The following is a 26140-nucleotide window of genomic DNA, read 5'->3' as shown; positions in this document are numbered from 1 at the left end:
AAAGACAGATATCACACATTTTCTCATATGTAAGCTTATATACAGAGAGAGCATAAAAATTTATATGGATGTCATATCACTTGGTATTTAAATACAAATATTGCTTCACTGAGTCATATAACTGACAATATATTCTTTTTTTTCCTAAAAAAAGAAATGAAGAGGGAGGGAGTAGTGAGGACTCTCTGTTTAGTTCTTCTATTTGGGTGTTCGTTAAAATCGTGCTCATTAGAAAATATCTCATTTATCTGTACACTTGCATTTCTTGGAGTGTATACTGTATTTCAATAAAATGCTTAATTTTTAAAACAAAGAAAAGAGTGGGTTTATAAAGTGAACCTAACATCACCCCTCACTCTGTCCCACACAGCCCCACCATGCAATGTCATTCGCCATAAGGCCCTCACCAGAAGTGACACAGATGCCAGCATCATGCTCTTGTACCTACAGAACTATGAGCTAAACAAACCTCTTCGCTTTCTAATCTTCTCAGCCTCGATTATTTTGTTAGAGCAGCAGAAAATCAACTGATGCCATTACTGTGGACAACAGTAAAGTTTATTGGAAAATGAATCATTGATTCAGTTATCTATTCCTGCACACACACTACCAGCAAGTCACAGCTAGGAGATTTCACTGGGTTTCTTTTTTATAGATTCTGCACCTTTGTTGTGAAGGCTGAAACGGCTGGGGGTGGGGGCTGGCCGAATACATCTTCCCACATGACCCCTTGACAAGCCTAGCTTGGGCTTCCACACAGCATAGCATTCTCAGGAACGAGAGGCTTCAATATGACATGTGTTGCCCTACAATGAAAATTCCAAGAGCTCAAGGCCCAAATGGCAAGCCAACTTAGCACCTAGCCTTAGACATCCTATAGCATCATCTTCCCCTGTACTCTACTGGTCGAAAGGTAGTCACTGAACCAGTTAAACACCAGTGCCTAAAGAGGAACGTTCACAGAAGTGTGAGTACTAGAAGGAACGTTCACTAGGGAGACAGGTGTCAATAGTCAGGCATTTCATTAAATCAGACCCTAATTTCCTATACTCTACTTATTTCATTTTCAGATGAAACTTCAAATTTGTAAGGCTTTACGTTACACAACTTTTTGTTTCCACAACCTCTAAAATAAACTATAAATGAGATGTGATAGCTTGCAAATGAGTAAGAACTGGCATTTCAGATCTCCCCTACTCTATATATTAAGAATGCTGGGCCAGCGCTGTGGCTCAATAGGCTAATCCTCTGCCTTGCGGCACTGGCACACTGGGTTCTAGTCCCGGTCGGGGCACTGGATTCTGTCCCGGTTGCCCCTCTTCCAGTCCAGCTCTCTGCTGTGGCCGGGGAGTGCAGTGGAAGATGGCCCAAGTGCTTGGGCCCTGCACCCCATGGGAGACCAGGAGAAGCACCTGGCTCCTGCCTTTGGATCAGCGCCAGCCGCTGTGCGCCAGCTGTGGCGGCCATTCGAGGGTGAACCAACGGCAAAGGAAGACCTTTCTGTCTCTCTGTCTCACTGTCCACTCTGCCTGTCCAAAAAAAAAAAAAAAAGAATGCTAAGATATCAATTCAGTGTCAACTCTGGTTGAGAACATAACCACTTTGCTATTCTGGTCAGATTCTCAAGTATATGAATGCAAGTTATCAGGACAGATAAACATCAGGCCGAGCAGGGCAGGCGTTTCCCTTTGTATAGCCAACCATATAAAACATGTGTGTACATACAATAGCTGCCTAAGGTAGAGGGCTTAGGATTGACTCCTTAACAAAAGACATTTATAAGTACAATATTAGATCTGATGAAATCATCTTATAATCCTAATTGAAAATGACAACAAGATCACTCCATAGTCATGTCCAAGCAGAGACAGAAGACCATATCCATATCACCAAATGATCAAACACTGCTCTTGACCAGGTAATACTGGCGGCTATTGCTTCTTAACCACTTAACACTTTTAGCCCCATTACACTACTCTCTCCTCGATAAAAGTATTACGATACCAAAGAATCCCACTCGCTTCCTTCCAAACAGCAACCAATCAGACTTTTTTTTTTGTTACTAATGTCATCTGAGATACAAATCCCCTAACCAGCCCCTTCCCACAGTATCCTCTTACTCAGAGCCCCTGCATTTGCCATGTTGTACTGTCTTCTTTACTCTTGCGAGCAGCAGTTAATAAAGCGACATCTGAGTCTTTTTGTGCTGCTGTAACAAAATACCTGAAGCTTCTTCTGGTGTGTTTCTACAAATTGTCTCCATTCTCCCTATTACCGAGTTCCAAAGCCAATTCCACATTTTAGGTATTTGTTACACTTAAAGCAACACCCCACATGTCAGTACCGATGTCCACGTCTCTTTGTGCTGCTATAACAAAATATCTGAGACAAGAGTAATTTATACAGATCAGATTTTATAGACTCACAGTTCTGGAAGCTGGACGTTCAAGATCACACGATGTCAGCAGGTTCAGCGCCTGATAAGGGACTGGTCTCTATTTCCAAGATGGCATCTTATTGCCATGTCTTTCCAAGCAGATGAAGATTCTGTCTTCACATGATGGAAAGAACAGAAAAGCACAGAGCCACACCACTTCTTTAGTCCTTTTATAAGTAACCCTATCCTGGTGTGCGCTGACCCTCATAACATAATCACCTCCTCAAGTCCCCACCTGTCAATACTATCACCTTGGCAGCGACGCTTCAATATGAATTTTGGGAGGACCTATTCAGACCACAGCAGCAAGTTATCAGCACAAGTTTGGTTGAACACATGTATGTTCCTGATGGTCTTTGGCTGGTGGGCATGACTCTTCTGGAAACATAGACACAGATATAAACAAAACTTTTCTGTGTTCTTAAGTTACAGACATATAATCCGAAGACCCACATAGATAAAAAGTGTCAGTTTTTGTCCCAGAGCCAGAATACATGAAATTCACATTTGTTTCCATGAGCACCACAGCACCAAGCACTCACACATATGCTCGACAGTGATGGTTCATCAGGGAAATTTCACAGCTGCCACATTAATACAAAATAAATAGCATGGACAGCACCGAGATTGTCCAGCGGTTCAGAGGGCAGACTATCATGACCCCCGGAAGCCTCGATTTCCCTCACCACAATGCTCAAGATACGACGGTGATTTTACCTAGTGAGAGACGAAACATGCATTCTACTTCAATCTGTTCAAAATCACAAGCTTTGATGTGAGCTTCAGTTAAGGAGGAGTTGGAAACTATTTGAAGAAAGGAAAAATAAAAACAGACTAGAGTTCCCCTTTCCAAATTCTATCACTGCTATATTTCATATCAGTCACTCATTCATTGAACATTGCTTTATGAGTTCCTACTCCATGCTGAGTACTAGATACACATGTATGAAAATATATATAAAACAACCAGGAAAAGTACAAACTACGAACAGTAGCTTTTTAATCTCCCAGGAAGCTACATTCTTCTTCTTTCTCTTACTACACAAACATAGTAAAGCAAGAAAATACCCTCTTCTTCCCTAGTTTAACACCAAATACTTGAAACATGTACATGCTGTAGCCTTAAACTCCATCAGTTCTATCTGCCCTTAGAAAAATAATGACATTGGAATATCTACTTGAATTCTCGAATGATTTTGTATTCCTCAACAAAATGTATACTTTACTTTTTTTTTTAATTCACTGGTTTACCCTTTTAATGAGATGAGGTTTAAAGTTCTTACCTATTAAGAACTAATCCAAATAGATAGTTTATTAAAGGCCTAAAGAATCATTAATCAACTAATGGATCATTATTGACCCAAATTTCACACTGAGGGTTTTAAAGACACCATGTTTCGGTTGGTGCTAATTATTCAAGGGAAAACTTTTTATTTCTCAGGCATAGGAGAATATTTAATATTCATAAGAAATTTTGTGATTATGAGAGGGAAGATCTGATGGGGACTAAGAAACTTTTCTAAAATGAAGTGCACAATATCCACAGAAAACTCATCATGATTTCAGTTTCTCATTTTGTTTAAATTTGGAAATACAGTCAACTGGTCACCACTCTCACTCTTCTGTTTATTCAAATGAAGTACAATTGATAATGACTGCTTTATTTGATACAGATATTTTTAAGCATATAAAACTATTTTTCATTACTTACTAATTTCAAAGCAATGGGAAGAAATGCCATTTTCTTGCAAATATGTTTTCAAATTATTCCAAATAAAGCACCAAATGGTGCATTTTTAAATATTTTAACCTCTATGTTTTGAAAGCTTTTATGTTTTTGTTTTTGCTTTGCAATAGTTGACCCATATTTGAGTGGATATAAGCCCTTGTATCAACAAAGAAAATTATTCATGGAAAAACAATTGCAGAGCAGAAATAGTGCCTAAAGGTCAAAACATCGGGTTACAGTCATCTTAAAACCTACCTATTGATTAAAATGGTTTTCAATGGCCTTAAATTACTCTAAATCCTTTCCACAGATAATATTGATATTGGTCAAGAAACCAGGGCTCTGGAATCTGACAGAACTAACCCTGTGTCATTGAACAAGATAATTAAATGTTCTGGTTGTCAGGTCTTGCATCTGTAAAATACTGCATTTGTCATAGTATTTGACAGATCGAGAACATTAAATGAGATAGTGCATGCAAAGAAATTAGCAGACACCACATAATAAACATCTAATAAACGTCAGCAAAGATGATAATGACTGTGAAGAAATGGCAATGATAATGATATTAATTCTCAAATGAATGCAGTTTTAAAAACCAAAGGTGCCTACTTATGTACTGATTTACTCATTACTAGATTTGTGTGTTTATCTGAGGTTTACATATACTGAAAAGAAACAGGTAAGATTTATCTGGACTCTACAGAATATGAATCTATGACTTAATTTTTAAAAAAAAACCATGATCTGATGCCAAAACTCAGAAGAGGACACAGGAGCTGGGGGCTGGAGAAGGAGTTGGCAGTTGTACCTTGAATCTCAGGCTGAGAATCTGTGTAGGTATTTTCAAAGACTGAGCCCATAAGCCTATTATATTGCAAACACAAAAGACAAAGGTTTTTTTCAATAAACACAAATTTAAAGGGAAAGGATTAGAGCACAAGTAACAAAGAAGAGAAATAATTATTCTGTGTGGGATGGGGTATAAAAGGATTACCACCCACTAGGCCAGCTCAGGGGACTACATCCAGCAGCTGCAAGGCGAGTGATCCTGTAAATACTCCCATAATATTTCTAAAATGAAAAGTCACTGTTAAGGAAACGAAAGAAGTACATCATGTCATAGTAGGTGTATTAGCGAGAAAATAGTTGCAAAAACTCCCAGAAAACAGAGTCCACCCCAAGAAATCCACGAGAAGGGATTTAATACAGCAAACTTGTTATATGGTTGGGAGAGCTGAAAAGAAAAAAGAGAAGAGTGAGGAAAGTTGCTACACACCCCCCACACCTCTCACCACACAAGGACTGGACAGAATTGTACCAGAGTCCACAAACACAATTCCTGCCTCATAGGGACTGCGCCTGGATGCTCACACCATAGCTATTTCCACTGATGACAAATATCCCGGTGTCTCCCCTCCCTGCTCTTTCCTACCTCTTAACAACTTCTCTTATTGGGAGGAACCAGAGCAAGGGAGTCAGCTAGCAAGGGAGTCTGAGGAAGTAGGAGCCAAAGGTCAGGCATGGAACGAAACTGAGAGCAAATGGGCAGACGCCCAGTACCACAGAAAACAGTGCCACTCCTTTCACTTAGAATTAAAAGGAACCCTCAGTACAAATAAGATGGTACAAATACTAGTACCAATCAGAGGGCCATTTGGAAATGGTAATGCAGTTATACTCTCCAATCAAAAAGGCATTGCCAGAGTTGCAATTCCCCCAGCATAACCACACTTCTTCCAAAGTATAAAAGAGTGAAAACGAAACCCATTTTCGGAAGCTGTTTCTCTGGGGATTCACAGATTTTTAAGTATTCACAGAAAAAAAAATACTGAGAAGTGTGAACAGGGTGGTCAGCATTTTAATTTTCCTAGGGTATAAAACTGAAAGGATGTATTGTTGGAATTCAGGACTACCCCAAATATAACTCTATCTTCACTTTTCATATTTCAAAGGATCATGAGAAATGTTTTCCAAGCCCAGCACATATTCAAAGAATAATGACATGTGATTATCTCACTGAGAAGGTCCCAACAGAATCTTATTAACTTGGAAAACTGAATGAGGGATGGGAATTGTGGCACTGCTGGTTTGGCCACAACCTGGGACGCCCACGTTCCATATTAGAATGCCTGGAATGGAGTCTCACCTCCATTTCCCATTTAGCTTCCTGCTAACATGCCTGGGGCACAGCAGATGATAACCCAGGTACTTAGGTTCCTGTCGCTCATGTGGGAGACCCAGATGGTGCTCCTGATGGCAGGCATTTGAAAGGAAAGTAAACAAGTAGACAGAAGATCCCTTTCTCTTTTTCTATCACTCAGTCTTTCAAATAAATAATTGGGGAAAGAACTCAATGATTTTTGGGGAAAACATAGAGTCCTAGGGCAACAAGATTTGTGTAATCTTGCACAATGCAAACTCTGGGTCTTGTATTCCTTAGGCTATGAAAGATTAGATTAGCAAGTCTCTAAAGACAAGGATGGTGACCTGCTGCATTCGGTCCCCATACAGTTCAAGAATAGAACTAAGAAATACTGATGTACCTCTTTATGTACATTAGTTGGTTGTGTCTACAATGCAGACACTAAAAACCTGGATATTCAAAGCAATCTCTGCTTACTGGAGCCACTGTCAATGTTTCATGCTACCACCTTTCTCTGCTCACACTTGTGAAACAGGGCCATCCTTCCAAAGTTACCAGAAACTAGAGCATCCTCATAGAGCTGATGCAACTGCAGACCAAGTCACCACCTCTACTTTTCTTCTCACCAAGCAATTTAATACCAAAAGAGGTGCTGTGATAAGATAATGCACAATGGAAGAAATCATTCTTCTCATTGATTTTCTTTAATGTAATTATTGATAAATGTCAATTTCTGACTTCAAAAAAGAAAGATGACAAAGAAACATACAAAGGAGTTGTTGCATTATGCCAATATGGGAGTAAGCACCAATGCTAAATTTCCCTTGAATGTCAATAAAATGGGGGGGAGAGTAATGGAGATATGAAACATTTATTATATGCTTCTTCTACAGTCATAGCAAGAGAGTTCTGAACCACAACACAAAATGGGATTTTATCTCCTCTTGATCTCATAACAGACAGGTGATTTGAAGGCACATCCTACTCAGCTCTTAGAGACCAAAGTCAGTGTTCTCAGCACATGATGCTTCCAAAAGCAGAAGACACAACCACCTAGAAGCCCACATGGTCCCTGCTCACTCACAGAAAATATCTGTTCTGTGTACACTGAGACATAAGACAGCAGTCTGCTGGCTTAACTTCCTCTAAAGAGGCAAAACATTGTTCAGTGTTTATTGACCTAAATAGAGGTTGTTGTGCAGCCTGAATAACTATGAAAAAGAATTATTCTTTGTAACATTAGGACCTTGTCTAAATGTATTGGTGCTCAACCTCACAAAGATACCAGATATATGAGGGTGCACACACAATTTTCTGGAATAAAAGAGCCCGAAGGGATAATCTTCTGCTGAAGGGAAAACAAGACAAACTACACTTCCAATAATCGATTGGTTTTATCTATGCCATTCATTACGAAGGGCTTTGGACAAGGGGCTTCAGCATTTTCCAGGCCCCTTACCTTTTCATCACCATCATCCTCATAAACCCTAACCTCAAATAGGAACAGAGAATCGTAACCAATAACGACCTAAGTGCACAGCCGTTTGACGTGGGAACAGACAAGAGCTCAACAGCTTCCAGAACTTCCCAGCGAAAAATTATTGTAAGTTTAAGCACACTTCAAGAAAAACAAGGATGGCGAGGTTCTTAAAAAGAGCATATTACCTGATGTGGCTGTGAACTGGACCATCTGCTACACGAAGGAGCACCTGAGGCCTTGTTGGCTGAGGTTCTCTGAGAAAGGGGAAAAAAAAGATTTCAAGCTGTCACCCAAACAGGATACACTTCATATTTCTCCAAACCAATTATTTATTCAATGTCTAGAGTATGAAAAATTAACACATTTTAGACCCAGTCTGAACTTCACCTTCCTGTGCCATTTCTGTGAAAGCATACTGTCTCCAGCAGGTGTAATAATATGGACACTGGCATAGGGATATCTAAATTGAAATCTCAGTTTTTACCACTTGTTTGATGTGGTGCAATTAACCCAAGCTCCCTCTGTCTCTGCTCCATCTTTTATTGTGCTGGAATAAATATTTACATGAGGGCACCGCAAAAACTTTATGGAAGATTGAATCAAAAAGGATGTATTTATTTGTATTTGATGCAAAAAAATGATATCCATGCATAGTTTCTTCATTATACATGTTTTCCAAAAACCTTTTGAAGATTCCTCATAGGGCATGGATTTCAAATGCTCCGTACCAACATAAACTTCCCTTTCAATTCTATTTTCCATGAACTTCTTGAAGTGCATTCAGCTCACATATTATTCTGAGGACCAACTACAACATTAAGTATGAAGCACTTAGGATGGCAGAGTGTAACGCACATGTAAAGCATGAATTCAACAAGCAGAAAACAAGCCACATCGTTAAAAGCTTCCACTTGAAACAAAATTGGAATACAAATATCCACATTCATAATGAAGTCCTTTAAGAACTGGCTGTTCTGGTTATAAAGAGGTCTCCCAGATATGCTGCCCTGCTCCTGCTGAGCAGTTGAAACAAAGTTCAGGCTGCTGGTTCTGCATGCAGCCGACCATAATCACATCTTCTGTAACTTGCACAGTATATGATACCCTCTACTATCTCCATCAAGTGAAAAGAATTTAATTCATCAGAAACCTGTGGGTGCTCCAGACAGAGAGAACAGAGTGACAGGGGCATGAAGATGTGAGCATGCTTGGTGTGTTTGGAAAATGATCAATAGACCAAAGCAGTGCTGCCAATTCCTGCATTCACCATGACTGCATTCCATCTGCCTTGCAGGATCTCTGTGTAATTTCATGATGGCCTTTGCGGATTCTGACAGCTTTCCTGAATTCCTGCCACAGGGACGTTGGCATGCTGGCTAAATGCTAGATTCTGCCTGCTCAATTCAACGTCCCCCCAGCATCTGCCCATTTGAGGAAGGAGGACTCGGCTCAGCTCTCAGTCCTTCCTGTCCCCACTGAGGTCAGTGGGATAGGACCCTTGAGCAAAGTATGAAAGGACAGGATCCTTGAGCCAAGTATGAAAGCAGCATAGAGTTAAACCAAAGCTCCATTTCCTCAGTGACAGACAATGGAAACGAACTTCCCATTATCTATCACCCTACCTCCAATATACCAGACTTGGTCACTGAATCACGTATCTTCCCTCATATTCACTTTCCTAATTGTGAAATAAGGTTGAATTAGATGGTTTCCATGCCAATTAATTCAGCCCCAAACCTATATGATTTAATGATTTTACACTTGTAGTGTGTATAAATGATCATTGATTATAGTAGCAATACTGAATTTTCATGGAAAGATTAGATTCCTTTCAATATTTTGTTTTTTAAAATTCCAAAAACTTATTTTTAAATCCCATTTATCTAGAAGAATGTTAATAATTTAAATAGCCTCTTACCTATTTAGGCTCCTTGCCTAGAATTTTAGCAGATTTCAGCTTCCCTGTACTTTCTAAAAGAGGTTGTCAGCAGGTTTCTCAATCTAATAATTTGGGGACTCCACAGAGATTCTTTTAGTCTCATTAAATCATAAGGTTTTTGGTATGGGGGCTGGCAATGTAGAGTAGCAGGTTGAGCCTCTGCCTAAGAAAACAGCATCTCATATGAGTGCCAGTTCAAGTCCTGACTGCTCTACTTCCAATCCAGGTCCCTGATAATGTGCCTGGGAAAGCAGCAGAAGATGGTCCAAGTGCTTGGACCCTGTACCCATGTGTGGAATTCAGAGTAAGCTCCTGGCTCCTGACTTCAAATCGGCCCAGCTCTGTTGTGGCCATTTGGGGAATGAACCAGCAGATGGAAGATATCTCTCCCTTTCCCTCTGTGTCTCTCCCTCTCTCTGTAACTCTGCCTTTTAAATAAAGAAAGAAATTTTAAAAAATAAAAAAGTAAAGCCACAATACAGGTTTCTTAAATTGCAATGGTAAAATTTACCTTTATTATCAGAAAATCAAACCTTTGGTCTATTAAAAAATAAAATTATGGTAATCAAAGCCAAGACATGAACACTTGCTATCATAACACATTTTAAAGAAAAGAGATACCTGGTCTGCAGCTATGACCAAGTGATTAAGTAACTTTGAGGTGGGGATGGCAGAATATGAGCACCTGTAGATTTGAAGGCAATAATAATTCAATAGGAAATGCACATCTAGTCCCTCCTGAAAAATGTCATGATTTCTCCCTGCTCACACTTAAATTTTTCCTGAAGTTCACACTACCTTTCTGCACTGACACTTCATAAGGATAATTTCAGCAACCCACTCATATCTTTTCTAGTGCTAAGGATAAATGTAGAAGTTAAGAGTTAAACCACAGAGGCCAGAGTCATGGTGTAGTGGGCTAAGTCTCTTCCTGCAGTGCCGGCATCCCGTATGGGCACCAGTTTGTGTTCCGGCTGCTCCACTACCGATCCAGTTCTCTGCTATGGCCATGGAAAACAGTGGAAGATGGCCTAAGTGCTTGGGCCCCTGTACCCATGTGGGAGACCTAGAAGAAGCTCCTGGCTTCTGGCTTTGGATCAGCACAGCTACGGCCATTGCAGCCATCTAGGGAGTGAACCAGCAGATGGAAGACTTTTTCTCTGTCTCTGCCTCTCTTTGTCTATAACACTACCTCTAAAATAAATACATAACAATCTTAAAAACAAAAAGAGTTAAACAACAAAATAACCATTGAATACTGATGACAAATTTAAGGACATGCCAAATGTCCAGAACTATGCCCTTGTTCTAATGGTTGTAGCTATATTTTAAAACCAATCTCCTATGGCCAGTCACAAAGTCTGTCTAGCTTTTTTTTGAGTTTTTAAAAATTAAACTTAATGCATGGCTTGGATTTCAGCTGAGATAAAAAATAAAGGTGCCTGACAAGCCAGCTAAGGAACTGTTCACATCTTTCTTTTGCAACTAGTGTCCTCCACAGTCAGTGGCCAATACCCAGATCAGAATAAAGAGCCTTGTTGGCATGAAATGCAAATTATCTGACCCCAGCAATTTATAAAGCTCTAGGAGTGGGATCCAGCAATTTGCATTGTTAACAGACTCTTCAATTGACTCATAAATTTCAGAAGCAAGAAAGAATTCCAGAATGATCTCAACACACTCTTCTATTACCCCATGCATTTCTGGAAAGATACTGATGCAAGGATTTTTTTAATATTTATTTATTTAGTTAGTTAGTTAGTTAAAGGTCAGAGTGACAAAGACAGACAGAGATCTTCCATCCACTGGTTTAATCCCCAAATGACCACAACAGGCAAGGTTGGGCCAGGCCAAAGCCAGGAGCTAAGCCAGGTCTCCCACATGGGTGGCAGGAACCCCAGTACTTGAGTCATCACCTACTGCCTCCTGGGGTGCACACTAGCAGGAAGCTTGATGGACAAAGGAGGTGAGACTTGATCCAGGCACTCTAATCTGGGACATGAACATTGCAGGCAGTGGCTTAACCTACTACACCACAATGCATATCCAAAGATAGCATAATTTAAAGGTTTCTCTAAGCTGATATAATGAAACTCCAGAAAAACATGTCAGGAAATTGTAGGAAGTCAAATGAAGAAAAATAATCTGATTTCTAATCTACAAGTATACATTAAATAGCTAGGTAAGGTCTTTAGTTAAGATGTCTCAATATATCCCTTCTGAGAGCGTCCTGATGACTGATCAGTAGCCCTTCTGATCTGTTTCCCACACACGCTGGCTTACCCTTGAACTCTTTTTCAAAATTTATTTATTCTCATTTGAGAGAGAGAGAGAGAGAGAGAGAGAGAGAGAGAGAGAGATAGGAAGAGAGAGAGAGAAAGCTCACATCTGTTGGGTCATTCCCCAAATGCCCACAACTCACACTGGGCCAGGGCAAAGCTGGGATTCATGACCTCAACACAGATCTCCACATTGATGGCAAAGTACCAACCACTTAAGTCATCTTCTACTGCCCCCCAGGGTGTGCATTAGGAAGAAGCTAGAACTGGGAGCAGAGCTGGGACTCAACCCAGGCACTCTGATGTGAGATGTGGACAATCCAAGCAGCTTCTTCACCACCAAGTGAAACACCTGCTCTGCTCTCCCCCCCTCAAAACGCTCATCACTCTCTTGTCATTACTTTCTAGATGCAGTCCTTCAGGTAAACTGTGTACACAAGTCACTGGGGTAGAGAAGGGCCTGCAGGGCGAGGGGACGAGGGCAAGTTCAGGCTGAGTCTTATCTACTCATGTAAGTAGGCATATGCATGCCTGAAATATAGTAAGCTCCCAGTAAACATCAAACCAATTAATTTATACATTCAGTAAACATAGCGCTATCACCTTAATATCTTAACAAGTATGAACAGGAGACTGTCAATGAAGGACGGTGGTGAGATACAACGGGCACTCTTGAGAACAAGGACCCATAAAAACTGGCAGGATTTAACAGTTTCAGTAGCTACCATCGTTTCTCACAAAGTACAGCACCACTGGCCCAGATTTCAAGGTCTTAGCAAGGGGAATTCCTTGATATGGATGCATAGAAAATATCAATTGTTAAAGTAGCTAGGACAAGATAGAAGGAAATGGAAGACATCCCTTGAAAGTTGATGATATTAGTTAATGGGAATATACTACAACATGAAAAAAATCTCAGGAATACTGAGGAGCAACTTCAAAAGAGCTTGATGATGGATAAAAACAAGTGAAAGCTGAAAGCAAAAGAAACATTGAGACAAAAATATTTACCCTAGGGGCCAGCGCTGTGGCACAGCAGGTTAAAGCCCCGACCTGAAGCGCCAGCATCCCATTTGGACACTGCTTCTGGTCCTGGCTGCTCCTCTTCCAATCCAGCTCTCTGCTATGGCCTGGGAAAGCAGTAGAAGATGGCCCAAATATGTGGGCCCTTGCACCCACATGGGGGACCCAGAGGAAGCTCCTGGCTCCTGGCTTCGGATCAGTGCAGCTCTGGCCATTGCGGCCAATTGGGGAGTGAACCAGCAGATGGAAGATCTCTCTCTCTGCCTTTCTGTAACTCTGTCTTTCAAATAAATAAAATAAATCTTTAAAAAAGAAAATATTTACCCTACTTGGCATCTTCTCTTTCTCTCTCTTCCTCTCTCTCTTTCTATCTCTCTCTTCCCAGGATGCCAAGGCTTACAAAACCCAACTTGGTTATAGCATAGAGAAGAGAGTTGGAGGCGGAAGAGGGTATACAAGATTTTGGTGACAAAGCATGCAGAGAGCGATATTAACAGGATTCCTTTTTTTTTTTTCAGTCTTCTGCTGAACAAAGGAAAAAGAAGTCTGGTGCAGAAACCTGGAAGACAGATCCAATTCAATGGCAGTTTTGAGTGGAGTAGCAATGCCAGCTCTGCAGTGAGACTGCCAGCCAACCAGGCGGATGTTGTATTCCATCCCACAGCTGTCCCTTGCTTGAACAGCTTATTCTAATTGCCCATCACTATAAGATAAGGAACTTTGGAAACATGTTCATTTTTCAGTAAATGGAGTTTTTCTGGTATTACTGCATTGAGCCTTGAGCATATTTAAAGAAAGAAAAATGAAAAACCAATAAGTAATGTTGGAAGGTGCCAACTGGACATCTGCAGTTAACATTTTAGCACAAAAAGTCATTGACAAATATGAACTAGAAACCAACTTGGGTTGTTCAGACAGACTGAACTCTGGATGGCAGACATAAGTTTTGGAATTTTAATTTCAGCTGGAAAAATCTGTTTCCAACTCCAATAAAGTGGATCATGCAAGAAACAAGACCAAGAAAGCAAATGACCTCGACAGCAGTGACATTTTCAATAAGCAAGGGCGGAAAGCTGACTCAGAAACCTTTATTCCAGGGCAAGAAACCGTGTAAAGCATATGTAGTATGGGCGCTACCCATGTGTACCTGAAAATGTAGCTGTAAAAAATTTACAGGAAAGCATGCAAACTAAACAAAGAATAGAAAACTGATACAGAAAACGAGATAATAGAGGGACGTTCTGGAATCTCTGCATCAATTTTGGTGGTGAAAGAGCAGCATGATTTCCTCATGATAGTTATGATCTCCTGGAACTAACATTCCAATACGTGTTGCAATATAAATTCAGTATTTACTGAGATCCTGTACTGTTTAATATGCACAGGATCCATAAGCAGTCTCTACTCTTTTTGTCCTTTTTAAAAGATCTATTCATTTGGCCGGCGCTGTGGCTTAACAGGCTAATCCTCCACCTTGCGGCGCCGGCACACTGGGTTCTAGTCCCGGTTGGGACGCCGGATTCTGTCCCGGTTGCCCCTCTTCCAGGCCAGCTCTCTGCTATGGCCCGGGAAGGCAGTGGAGGATGGCCCAAGTCCTTGGGCCCTGCACCCGCATGGGAGACCAGGAGAGGCACCTGGCTCCTGGCTTCGGATCAGCGTAATGAGCCGGCAGCAGTGGCCACTGGAGCGTGAACCAACGGCAAAAAGGAAGACCTTTCTCTCTGTCTCTCTCTCTCTCACTATCCACTCTGCCTGTCAAAAAAAAAAGTACTGTCAAGATGTGAAGTGGTGCTAACTTTAAACAAAAAAAAAGAAAAAAAAAGAAAAGATCTATTCATTTATTTATTTGATAGAGTCACAGAGAAGGAGAGGCAGAGGTAGAGACAGAGAGAAAGGTCTTCCATCCACTGATTCACTCCTCCAAATGGACGCAATGTCCACGGCTAGACCAGGCCAAAGCCAGGAGCCAGGAGCCTCATCAGGTCTCCGACATGGGTGCAGGGGCCAAAGCACTTGGGCCATGTTCTGCTGCTCTCCTAGGCACATTAGCAGGGAGCTGGACCAAAAGTGGGGCATCTGGGACTTTACCTGGCACCTATATGGGATGCTGGCACTGCAGAAGACAGCTTTACCTGCTACATCACCATGTTGAACTCTCTTTTTATCCTTTAAAACAGAATCACAGACCAGTCACTTTCATTTTAATAACAAACTACTGAGCTCAATTACAAAAATCAAGAACTCTGGACCTAATTTGTTCACTCAAAGAGTTCTACCACATTCCTAACACTATGGAGCGTCACAACTGGGAAAGGAGTGTCACATAATAGCTGTCCTAAATTTTTCCTATTTCAATAAAACCCCTAATCATGAAGGGATGTGACAGGCAGCTCACATATTTTCCATTTCTTCTCAGTGCTCAGCATCCTATGTTAATTTTTTCTGGATTAAATCAGCTTGTTTTACTTAACCTATCACAATGGGTGTAGTCTCCAATCTTTCAGTCCCTTCACTGCCCTCCTTGGGGCCACCTCTAAAGTCCACGTGCCCCTCCCTCTGAGGTTGTGAAATTTGAAATTGGGGGAGTTACTACTTGTGTTCTCACTCCATTACAAAATACAAAACGAAATAAATCTAAATTTTCCTCAGCACAAAAAATAAAAGGGAGAAAACCTCAATACAACTAAGCAGTATGGATTGATCCAGTAACTGTATTCAATAGGCTTTGCCTTTTGGTTTTGTTTATTTTCCATTGAGGGGTGAGAAATAAATGAGTCTTGTTTAAGGAGACCCAACCAAGCCTTTGTGCTTTGCTTACAAAAAGCAGATGTGAAATAATGCAGACACTATCTTCCACTGGGAGTTAAAATATGGCACATATGTACTAAAATCAAAATGGTGATCCAAGGGTTTTTATTTTCTAGTTTCCTAAAGACTTATTTATTTATTAATTTGAAAGGCAGAGTATCTAAGAGAGAAAGAAACAGAGTGGGAGAGAGAAAGAGAGACCGATCTCTCGTCCTCTGGTTCAGCTCCCCAAATGCCCACAATAGCCAAGGCTGGGCTACACTGAAACCAGGAGACAGGCACTCCATCCTGGTCTCACACATGGGTGGCAGGGACCCAAGTACTTGGGCCATTAAATGCTGTCTTTCTGTGTGCATTAGGACAGAGTTGGGTTGGAAGGAGAGCAGTCACCACTCAGATATGGGATGCCAACACCCCAGATGTTGGCTTGAACCACTGTGCTACAATGCTGGCCCCTATTTGCTAGATTTTTGGGTCCTCACTACACTTTTACTTTACAAGCATAATGTCATGTGTGTACTATGTGTGAGACACTCTGTTAGCAACAGGGGTCACAAAGATGCATAGGATTCTCCTCCCAGAGGCTATATTTCCCTCCTCTAACCTACACTGCCTCAAAGAACATGCAAGCCCACCAATCTCACTTTTTCATATTACCCTGCTGTAATTTCTTCTTAGTGCCTATAACTACCCAAAACTATCTTATTCATGTGTTTGCTTTGTTTTACAATATTTATGACCCACACTAGAATGTACATAACAGGGTTCTTGCTTTCCTATTACTCTTCTTTTATAACCATCACTTTTACTGTGATGCACATAAGGTAACTCAGTATGTATGTATATATATATATATATATATATATATCAGTATATATCATATATATATATATATATATATATATATATATATATGATAGGAGGAAAGGAAGGAAGGGATGGGGGAAGAGAGACAAAGACCCAGTCCTTACCCTCAAAGAGTTCAAATCCAGTGAGGGAAGTTTATACATAATACAACACATAATACACATCTCCTTGGATAGCATCTGCCACATCAGTTGCTTCATGGAATGGCAATGTCCACACAGTGAGAACAAGTCTTTGTTATACAGAGCAGGGGTAGGCAAGTTCACATAAGATGTCTCTGTGAGCCTGGTGGTCAACCCTGGGAATAGCAACCACTAGAAGTTATGGATCCTGGAAAGCTGCCAGGATCTAGTTAGTGAAAGTTCCAGGCATAAAGCAGCCAGCAGTAAGAGTGACTCCAGTGGCAGAAGCAAACTGCAGCACAGCCCTCTGGTCAGGGTGCCTGGAGGATGTGACACTGACATCAGCAAGGTTTTCCATGGCAACAAAAACGGAAGTTGCCAGCACAAGCTACCCCCAGCTACCCCGCAGATGGATGATGCTGATGCCATCACCTTTCCTTTATGCAGATGTTCATTCTATTTGGAATTCACGGTTGGTGCCACCTAAGTCGTCGCTGCTACAAAGAATTTTATGACATCCTCCTCCTCCATTTGCAGGACATCAGGGGCTCTTGGCATTGTGAAAGTCTCCCTTAAGTTACACCAGGAATCAAGAACAATGCCATACGGACCCCTCCCTGGGTAGCGCAGAAAAAGGCTCCCTTGCTCTTGAATCATTTACTCTAGGAGAAGTCACTTCATGCCATACACAGAGTCCTTTACAGCAAGGAAGTGTAGCTTCATGTAAACAGCCATGGGAGAGAACCGGAAGGCTGTTTCTTCAGCCCCAGTAATGTCTTCAGAGAGCCTGGCTAACGGGTTGACTGCAATTTTTTGAGACAAGGACCTGGAACCACTTAACCAATCTGTCCTCAGAATGTTTAGGTAATACTTATCTGGCTCAGCTCTGTGGTATAGTGGGTTAAAGCCCCAGCCTGCAGCACCGGCATCCCATATGGGCATTGATTCAAGCCCTGTCTGCCCCACTTCTGATCCAGGTCTCTGTTATGGCCTGGGAAGGCAGTAGAAGATGGCCCAAGTCCTTGGGTCCTTGCACCCGTGTGGGAGACCTGGAAGAAACTTCTAGATGCTGGCTTTGGATCAGCCCAGATTTGGCCATTGCAGTCATTTGGGGAGTGAATCTGCGGACAGAAGACCAACCTTTCTCTTTCTCTGGCTCTATGTCTCTCTGTAACTTTTTCAAATAAATAAAATAATAAATCTTTTTTTAAAAAAAGGTAATACTTATCATTTTAAGTACCCAATTTGGGCATAATTAGTTATATGCAGGAATAGATAAGTATAGCACTTTGTCATCAGAAAAACTCTTCACTTCTTATCAAGGTCCAAGAAAAAGTTCCTGGAAAGTATATAGTATCCTGAGAATCATCCCTAAAGAAAGGAAAACATTATTCTCCTAAATCACAGAAAATGTGATTTTCAGAACTTTTTCTGCCTTCAGGATTTTTGAAAAATTAAGTCCCTGAATTTTCACATTGTTACTGAACATGTCACGCAGTCCCTTTCTTCAAGGAGACAGAACTGTTAAGTCCCTGAAGACACAAGCACAAGGTAACCTCCAGCTCCCTTCCCGCACAAGACTAAAAACAGCAAACAGGATGCTCAGTAAATAAATGATAAGCTTCCTGTTATCATGCAGCTTTCTCTGTACCTCAACTTGATCTTGCTGCATCTTACAAAAAAGAACTGATTCACTTTAGCTCCTGGGCTCAATCTGCCACTCTGCGTCTCCGAGAGACAGAAATCTTCCTGTACCCAACATGTAATGGGGCAGCATAGGGAGTTCTACGTTCAAGAACTAACAAGGATAACAAGGGAGGTGACACACACAAGGACCCACAAGTGAAGCCTAACCTGATGCAGTATCCCCCAAACTGTATTATACAAAAACTAGACCATAGAATGAGCTACTGGAAAATGATTCTTTGGTCAATTTCAGACAATGTTACATTTCCTAAATGCTCTCAACCCAGGGGTCAGCAAAATTTTTCTATAGGGTCACACAGCAGATAGTCTATGCTTTATAGACCACCAATCTCTGTCACAAGTACTCAGAGTTAACATTATATTATGAAAACAGGCATAGACAACACATAAACAAATGAGTGTTGTGTAGTCCAATAAAACTGGATTTACAAAATCAGTCTTGGGCCAGATTTGGTCTGTCGTTGATTTGTGATTTATGTCATGCTGTTGCCCCTCCCTGGGATACTGAAGTGCCTGGAAAGTAGGAAGACAAAAGGAGAAGACTTGGTATAACGCCTATCTTGAAGAATCTCTGAACATTATAATGTTTAAAAGGCACTGAGAATTTCTTATACAAAGTTCCAACCATAGACCAACTTGCTCTATCCAGTATCCCAAAGTTACTTGTCCAAAGAACCTGTTTCTCTCCATCTTTCAGTGATTTCACTTCGTGAATATCTATTAACATTTCAGGGATCTAATCTTCCTTAGAACATACCCAAGGAATAAGGAGCTGCCTAATGTGCATACCATCCTGCTGAAGTTTTTATGCTAACAGCTTATAGAATTATCTTGGAATTTAGAGCATTAAGGTACAATTGAAGCAATATCTTGGCTTTTATGCATAAGATGCCCTCTAAGGTAGAAAGCATTAACAAGCAATCCAGTTAAGAAATGGGCAAAGGACTTGAACAGGCATTTCTCAAGAGAAGTTCAAATAGCCAACAGACACATGAAAAAATGCTTAGGATAACTAGTCATCTGGGAAATGCAAATCAAAACCACAATGAATTTTCACCTCACTCCAGTTAAAATGGCTCTCATACAGAAATCAACAAACAACAAATGCTGGTGAGGACATGGGAAAAAAGTACCCTAATCCATTGTTGGTAGGAATGTAAACTGGTGCAGCCACTGTGGGGGACAGTATGGAGAGATCTCAAAAATCTGAATATAGACCTAGCATATGACCCGGCTGCCCCATTACTGGGAATTTACCCAAACGAAAAGAAATCAGCATATGAAAGAGTGATCTATGCCACCATGGTTATTACAGCTCAATTCATAATAGCTAAGGTTTGGAATCAACCCAAATGTCTATTAACTTAAGACTGGATAAACAAATCGTGGTATTTATACACTATAGAATACCACACAGCGGTATAAAGGGAAAAAAAGAGAAATTCTGTTGCTTGCAACAACATGGATGCAACTGGAAACCATTATACTTAGTGAAATAAGTCAGACTCAAAAAGACAAATACCATATATTCTCCCTGATCTGTGGTAATCAACAGAGTACCTAATAGTCAATCTATAGGAGTGATACTGACATTTTGAGATGCAATGATTTTTAATAGCTCTTGTCTCAACTATTGAGGAAGAGTGTTTTTTTCTTCATACTATTTGTTGAAATCTTTACTTAGTGTAGAGTTAATCTCACTAGTTAACTAATGAGTTTAAGTTAACTGAAAATAGATCTTGGTAAAAAGAATGGGACTAGGAGAGGGTGGAGGAAGAAGGGTGAGAACGTGGTGGAAGGGAGGATTGGGTGGAAAGTATCACTATGTTCCTAAATCTGTATATATGAAATGTGTATACCTTAAATAATTTTTTAAAAAACTGAAAAGAAAAAAACAGAAGGTATTTGTACAGCAATTATCCTACTCATTCAAGTGAAATCATTCTGTGTGAAGTCAAGGTGAATCGCAACACCACAAAATTGCCTGATCAAAACAGAATTTAACCTTAAAATACGAAATTAAATAAATGATGTCCAAGGACCTTAAAAAAAGTTTGCTTTGGGATTTCTTACTTGTTTGCAGAAGATTGATTGACTGACTGCTTGCCACAGTCCCCAGGTCTTCATCTTTCCTGACTCCCACTCAGGAAGTGAACACTAGCTTTGGAACTTGCAATATGAATGTCATCATGTTAGGAAGTTATCGACTTAGTCATTACCTCCAGGAAGTGTCACGGCATTAGCATACCTGGAACATAAAACTCAAAGCTGGTTTCACTGGCCATATTAGCAGATTGAAAATTGCCTGGCAATGTGTTTTAGAAACCTGGAAAACAAACTTATGGTGTGTCAGGCATTGTCAAATGTACATTTCCTCATAAGTGGCCTATGATAACTGGCTGGACAGCCCATTCCTGGGACAATGTTTGAGGGGACTATCCTAGCTTGCTAACGCTAGGAGGCAGGCATCAGAGGTCATGTTGGAGGGTTCCTGCCTCCTCAGGCATGTCGCGAGAAACAGAAATAGACTTTTCTGAGACTATTTCTGTGGCATCATTCCTGTTCATCTATAAAATGGGAAGAATGAACTAATATGAAACTTTCTGGGTGCTGTAGTTTGGATTTTGTCTGAGTGTTCTCTAAGGACACTCCATCAGCATTGGAGGCCTGCTCCTCAGGATTGTGGTGTTGGAGGTGGTGGAAACATTAGAAGGTGAGTTCTAGCTGGAGATCCTTAGCTCACCGGCGCTGTGCTGTCAGAATGTAGTTCTCAACAACCTCTGGGATTCTTGTAAGAGGGCTGTTATAAAAAGAGCAAGCCTAGCCATGCCCAACTCACTCTTTTCTCTCTTACTTGAGATGTGACTCCTTGCCCCAACATGCAGTCCTGCCACGGCAATCTGCCATTCACCCTGAAGTTCTCACCAGAATTGAACCAGCAAAGGTGCCATGACCTTGAATCTCTAAAACAGTGAACTAAATAAAACTCCTGTGTCAGGTATTTTGTTATAGTGATGAAAATCTGATACATTCTAGGATACATATTTCAATATTCATATATTGAAATTATGTGAATATTATATATATTAAAAGCATTTTCATATTAATGATGTGACACAGAGGATAGTGTTAAGCTCAAAGGATCAAGCCCCAGGCTGGCTAAAATTCAATATCCCAAAAAAGGGCTGCTCTGGACCCAGGATTCAATTCAACCACTTTTTCATCAATCATAAGAATCCTTCAGATAGTTAGAACTCTCCAGACAATGAATGTACTATTTCAAAGCTTGGGACGGGGTGGTGGGGAGGAGGCATATGCTGAATTTTAGGAGTGGCTTGGTCCATCTCACATAGAATTAGACATCCTTTATTCTGTCCCACAGACTTTCCTTCTTTCCCTCACCATACTGACATGAAACTCCCAGGAAGTCTTCTCTGCCGAGACCACGTCCACTGACATAACATTGATAGTGCAGCCCTCTGTTATCCTGGTATTTTCTCCCGCTTCTTCACCTATACCATAAAATGGAGTAGGAGTCCAAGATCTCTGCAAAAACAGCTTCAGATGCCACTGTGGTTACAGAAGCTCTCCAAACATTGGCAGTTGTGGGTTCTGATTTGACCAGCTGGCTGGGGGTAGCCAGAAGGGGTCGACTAGAGTTACCATAAGGGACTAGGACCATTTTCTGTGCTGTCATGGACACAGCGCCCTTGGCAAATGCATCCCCAGGACAGGTATGTACACAGAAAGAAAACTTTCTAAATCTTTGCTCCATGACCAAACAGAATACATCAGAGAGAACACTTTTATGACTTTTTAAAGAAAATGTTAATGTAGCTGATCCTTCTTGTGGCCATAAAAGATGCATAAAAGTTAAAAAATAGTACTTCCATTTTTCATCCCTCAAGAAACTAAATATTTTATAATTCTTAAAATAAGGAATGTAACTCTGTAAAGTTTAAGAAGTTGTACAGAAATAAGCAACTGTATACCACTGGCAGCTCATGAGTAATGAGAGCACTTTCATGTTTAACTGAGCAGTTAGGATGCCTGCATCACACCTGAGTACCTGGGCTCGATCCCTAGCTCTAGCTCTAGCTCCTAGCTCTAGCTCCTGACTCCAGCTTCCTGCTGTTGCAGATCCTGGGAGGCAGCAGGTGATAAGTCAGTGATTGGGTTTGTGCTACCCACATTGGAAACTTGAATTGAGTTCCTGACTCTTGGCTTCAGTCCTGACCCAGTCACACCCATTACAAGCACTTGGGGAGTAAAGAGCAGTAGAGAGCTCTCTTCCTTTCTCTTCTCTCTCTCTCTCTCTCTCTCCTTCTGTTTGTATGCATGCACCTTTCAAGTGAATAAAAAAATTGGGGAGTAACGTTAATTCTTTCAAGTACAGGCTTCTATTTGGAAGAATGTTTTTGCCATTTGCGTAATTTGAAACTTTGGAATACATAGAGGGAGGAGGTGCAGTGAAAAATGGAGTCTAACTTTAAAGGAACAGGATTTAGAATCGGCACCTATAAAAGCCTTCACAAGTATCAAATCACAAAAAATTAACTGACCATCGCAATGTCAAAGTAGAGTGAATTTTAAGAAATTGTGGAAAGGCTGCCCTCTTCAGACACTTTATTTTTTTCTCTTTAAGTTGCTATAGACTTTTCTATAGAAGTTTCTCTATAGGTGCAAATGGAGTATGGAGTAAAGTATTTTTAAATGAAAGCTTAGCTCTAAAAACAAATGTCACACGAATACATGGAAAAAAAATGTTAGCAAGTGCCTAGCTTTCCTGTCTGGACTTGCCTGGAGTAGAAGTCTTATAAATATTCCACATGGCTCTTGAAGCATCTACGCAAGCTTTAGAATCCTGAGTGGTAATTAATTAATGGAGCTGTCTGGGGCTGAAATGTTTACCTCAGCTGTCAGGTACCTAAGTACATTCAGAATAACCACCTGAATTCACAATAATTGGCTTTCATGTCATTAGAATTTTTAATAGCCATGATGAACTCCACTCTTATTCCATGCAAAACTCTTGTTTTCTGTTTTATTCCTGTCATTCTGAACAACCTGAAAGGACAATTACGAAGGTCTTGTCATAGTGGAAGGTATTGTGCATAATGGGATCCTTGGAAGGCACTAATTCTGCTGTCAGCAGGGTTGCATTAGAATAATCTACAGACAGGTTGTGGGCAAAACGCAGGGCAAAACTTCATTGGTAACACAGTTGTTTGTCCCGACTTTCCCTGATCTGGGCTTTTTTCCCCAAATGTTTACTTTTCCAATGACAAATGCAGGATATAAGTCTAATAATAATGATATGGGTTCCAAGAACCACACTCAAAAAACCAGTTTCAACTCCTTATAGTCAGTCCAGAACAAATTAGAGCCAAAAAATTTCCCACAAATCAGAAAATACTCCCATTGTGTCATCTCCTATACAAACGACAGGAAGAAATTTATTTTGCAAGGTGGCGTCTTTTGCTTTATAGCTACAATGAAAAGAAAGGTCATGGAATATACTCAAACAAAGGTCATTGGGAAGGGAAATTCTAAACATCATGTTTAGAAACAGGTTGTTTGAAAACAGAATTGGAGTTTGCAGGAAAATGGTGTGTGCGTCAGTGATAACTGCTGATTTACATAATGCTTGACATATGTAATATACGTGTGCATTTTCGCAGACAGAAGTAAGTGTAGAACTAACTTGTTTATAATTTGAGGTGACCGGGCTCAAAGGAAATGTGTGCCAGCATGTTTCTCCTCTGGCTTCTAATATTCAGTTTCATGTATAATTGATAGACTACAATTTTTGTGATGGCTAAAATGAGAGTAAATAAATTATGAGGATTTAAAATATCATCCATTTGCCACAAGTACTCAGTTTTTCTTTGAATAGACACTAAACAATTGGCACTCTTTAAGGCCTTTCTAGCCAACTAGCAATTTACTTGCCTTTTGTGCTCCCAAATTACTCAGATCCAAAATTAAAATTGGTAAAAAAAAAAAAAAATGAGACTTTAAATATGAACCAAGTTGGCTGGCGCCGTGGCTCACTAAGCTAATCCTCCGCCTGCGGCGCCGGCACCCAGGGTTCTAGTCCCAGTCGGGGCACCGGATTCTGTCCTGGTTGCTCCTCTTCCAGTCCAGCTCTCTGCTGTGGCCCGGGAAGGCAGTGGAGGATGGCCCAAGTGCTTGGGCCCTGCACCCGCATGGGAGACCAGGAGAAGCACCTGGCTCCTGGCTTCGGATAGCGCAGCGCGCTGGCCGTGGCGGCCATTTGCGGGGTGAACCAACAGAAGGAAGACCTTTCTCTCTGTCTCTCTCTCTCACTGTCTAACTCTGCCTGTCAACATATGAACCAAGCTTTACACTTATGCATAGCTTAAATTCATAGCATTTGGGCAGAAAATCAGTGTAACACCAAATGCCAATTCAGACTCTGTGTCTGCATGCAGGGCTAAAATGAAAACAATCCAAATGGAGCCCAAAAGGAAGAAACTTTTTGCTTTGTGGTAAGGCCCTGATGTGGAGAGAAGTTAACTACATGTACCAGAACTCCTGGGGTTTCAAATATAAGCACAGTCACTTACATAATTAGAATTCTGAAAGATTATATTTTGCTCATCTATCCAAATATAGATGCTACATACATATTACAAATTTATACACTAGCACAGTTCATATATAAACATGTATATGGGATAATGTATATCCTATATTACAAATAAAAACATGTGTAGTGTTATTTTAAAATATTTGAGAAAGTATTTGATAAATACATGAATATATTCACTAAAGTATAAAATAAATAAGTATATATATAATACTCTACATATGGCATACAATATGCTACATAATGTATTACATATAAGATATATATTGTACTTTATATGTACATATTACAAAATTGTAAAAGGATATATAATATGCTGTATAACAAATGATGCTATATATCATATTCCTATATACTCTGTTATATTGCTGCATAAGTACATATAAAATCAGACATGGAAATTAATTGAAATTTAAGAGATTCTTCAAGTTTAATCTTTTAATTTTTTTTTTTTTTTTTGTCAGGCAGAGTGGATAGTGAGAGAGAGAGACAGAGAGAAAGGTCTTCCTTTACCGTTGGATCACCCTCCAATGGTCGCTGCGGCCGGCGCACCGCGCTGATCCAAAGCCAGGAGCCAGGTGCCTCTCCTGGTCTCCCATGCAGGTGCAGGGCCCAAGCACTTGGGCCATCCTCCACTGCACTCCCGGGCCACAGCAGAGAGCTGGCCTGGAAGAGGGGCAACCGGGACAGAATCCGGCACCCCGACCAGGACTAGAACCTGGTGTGCCGGTGCCACAGGCGGAGGATTAGCCTATTGAGCCGCAGCGCCGGCTTCAAGTTTAATCTTCATCATGTGCAATTTCTACTTTCCATAAGTTCTTTAGAATGAAACCCGTTCCATAATAGGCGATACCACTATATCTGTCCTCAACAGAGCACTTCACTCACATTCTTCCGCCCACAGATATAAACATATCTCTATGACCAAGCCCTGGAATTCTATTCTATTTCACATCTAAATCCAGTTGCTCCTTTTCACTGGTCCTAGTG

At 40.7% G+C, this 26140-nt stretch overlaps 1 protein-coding gene across 5 annotated transcripts in view; it reads right to left on the bottom strand.

Annotated features, from left to right (window-relative positions):
* RBMS3 (RNA binding motif single stranded interacting protein 3) overlaps positions 1 to 26140 on the bottom strand; it is a 1606934-nt gene that overhangs the window by 1273537 nt on the left and 307257 nt on the right. For all 5 annotated transcript variants that reach the window (XM_062215492.1, XM_062215511.1, XM_062215613.1 and 2 more), the window contains exon 2: positions 7978 to 8046. The gene's annotated coding sequence lies outside the window, so the exon portion shown is untranslated. The remainder of the gene's footprint in view (positions 1 to 7977; positions 8047 to 26140) is intronic.

Source organism: Lepus europaeus, chromosome 2 (assembly GCF_033115175.1).
Source record: "Lepus europaeus isolate LE1 chromosome 2, mLepTim1.pri, whole genome shotgun sequence".
NCBI classification, from domain to species: Eukaryota; Metazoa; Chordata; class Mammalia; order Lagomorpha; family Leporidae; genus Lepus; species Lepus europaeus.
The sequence above is the reverse complement of the archived record's forward strand: the minus strand, read 5'-3'. Positions and strand labels throughout refer to the sequence as shown.